Source organism: Lathyrus oleraceus, chromosome 6 (genome assembly GCF_024323335.1).
Source record: "Lathyrus oleraceus cultivar Zhongwan6 chromosome 6, CAAS_Psat_ZW6_1.0, whole genome shotgun sequence".
NCBI classification, from domain to species: Eukaryota; Viridiplantae; Streptophyta; class Magnoliopsida; order Fabales; family Fabaceae; genus Lathyrus; species Lathyrus oleraceus.
In genome coordinates this window covers 79,611,416-79,613,695 of record NC_066584.1, presented here as the reverse complement: position 1 = coordinate 79,613,695, position 2,280 = coordinate 79,611,416, and the positions used below count along the sequence as shown (strand labels likewise).

Genomic DNA, 2,280 nt, shown 5'->3' with positions numbered 1-2,280 from the left:
GTTTGTGATTGTTTAATATTGTGCCTAAGCAGGTAAAGTCCTTAATCAAGGCAATTGGTGGAAGGTAGGGATATGCAATCTATCCCCCACTATTCAGTTGAGTCTTCTCCTTGCTCCCATTACATGGTTGTAGCATTGAGATCACAAGCCCAAGATCTTGTGCAGTGCACATTGTGTCAGAGTCTCTGAGTATAGAAGGGTTCCCCCATTCTGGACCCATGCTCATTTGTCAGAAGCTCTCCCTGGTCAGGGATAAGAGCTGTGAGGTCTGATCCTCACTTCATCCTTTCATCTGCTTCACCTTAGCCTCGTAATGGCAAGGTTAAGAGCAAACACAGCCCGTACAGACGACTTGCTGCGGTAGTCAAACCTATTGTGTGAGCCCCTTGTTTGGTTATAGTGCGTGCTATGTGGATATCTGTTTGAGATGCTTGTTCTCATTTGATGTGTGCTTGAATTATGCTGTATGCTTGTGTGCTTGCTTCTTTCCTGGATAGGAATAGTTTGCTTATGCAAGTAGGATAGAAAACTGAACTTAGGGCAACGATGCATGACAACACTAGGCTCGAGTCCAGCTCCCTAGTAGTGTGTCTTTCCCCGGTTTCTGGCTAAAATCTTTTTCCCTTTCAGGGGAACTACATCGCCCTGATCCTCGTGCCAGACGAGGTATGTAGGCAGGTGGTCGTGCGAGACCACTCCGGGCAACCTTTTTCTTTTTTGCGTGTGTTTACCTGTTATCTGATTGTGTTTTGGTTCGGATGCCGACGTAAGCCCAGTGATTGGCTGTCGGGCTCCACGTTTGCCGTTTTGCGCATGTTTTGGTTCGGATGCTGACGTAATTCCATCGAGTGGTTGTCGGGCTCCATGTTTGCCACCCTTGCTTGTTTGTATGTTTTGTGTTGTTTGGCGTGCGTAAGCCGAACTACAGTGGCTCTGATTCTTGTTCCAGACAAGATATGTAGGCATAAGGTGCGATACCTTATCGAGCTCGTTCCTCTTAACCCCACCTGCGTTCCCCGTGTGTGTGTGATGTTTCAGCAACCTATTCTTTATTTTAGAACGTGGATCCCGTCGAGTACGACGGACGTGAGGGGTGCTAATACCTTCCCCTTGCGTAACCGACTCCCTTACCCTTTCTCTTTGGTCGCAGGACCATTTCCTTTCCAGGTTTCTCTGAGCGTTTCCTTTCCCTGTTTTGGGATAAATAACGCGCAGTGGCGACTCTGTGTTGTGTTTTTATTTGAGTCCCGCCGGTTGTTTTTTTCGCGGATGCGACATTATTATAGGAGAAATTTGGATGATTTATCAATATAAGATTATATGTATTGAAATATGACTTTTCTTGCACGTAATTTTCTTATTCTGGGGTTGGTTTAGTCAACAGTTGACACTCAGCAGTAACATGTCCAGGGGCTCAACTGATTTTACAACTGGGAGTTACGACCACTATGGTAGCTGCTGGAGTGATGCTCAGGTTATCAATTTTTTTGGTAAGAGCGTCAACTTTCACATTCATATGATTGAAGTTACTGGCTTCGTACATCCCTCATATTGGTTTGTTTTGTCTACGAGAGTGTGTTCACTCCCACATTGGTAGTGGTTCTGAGCCATGTCTTTGATAATTTCATAGGCTTCATTGAAAGGTTTATTCATTAGAGCCACTCCATCTACGACATCAATGGTCATCCTCGTGTTATAAAATAGACCATTGTAGAATGCATGAATTACTAACCACTTCTTTAATTCATGGTGAGGGCAAACTCTTGTTAATTCCTTGTATCGCTCTCACGCTATAAAGAGTGATTCACTGTTTCTCTACCTGAAGCAGGTAATTTGGTTCCTTAATTGTACCATTTTGCTCGGCATGAAGTACCTTGCAAGGAACACATTCTTTAATTCATCCCATGTTGTTATGAAATTTGGCGGTAGGGATTGCAGTCAATCTCTGGCTCCATCCCTTAGGGATAATAGGAATATACACAATCTAATGGCCTTCGAATTGACACCTCTCCTTTTGAGTGTATCAGTGAATTGCACAAAGACAGAGAGGTGCATATTCATATCTGCAACAAAGAGGGTTTTAACTCAAAGTTTTTAGTTTGGATCATAGGGTTAACAAGATATTTTAGTAACGAGAAAAATATTTTAGTAGAAAATTAAGTTAAACGTAACATCCGCTTTCACGTGTCCGTTACTAGATTTTACACTTGTAAACACCAACTTTCGCGTGATACAATTTACAAGTTTTAAATCCCTTTTTAAAATTAGTGGTTTCTTAAT

General features: G+C 42.8%; 1 non-coding gene across 1 annotated transcript; it reads left to right on the top strand.

The window, feature by feature from the left end:
* Positions 1–1,741: 1,741 nt before the first annotated feature.
* Positions 1,742–1,847, top strand: LOC127099186 (small nucleolar RNA R71). The gene has a single exon (XR_007793726.1). It is a non-coding gene; the product is annotated as a small nucleolar RNA R71 (small nucleolar RNA).
* The last annotated feature ends 433 nt before the right edge of the window (positions 1,848–2,280 follow it).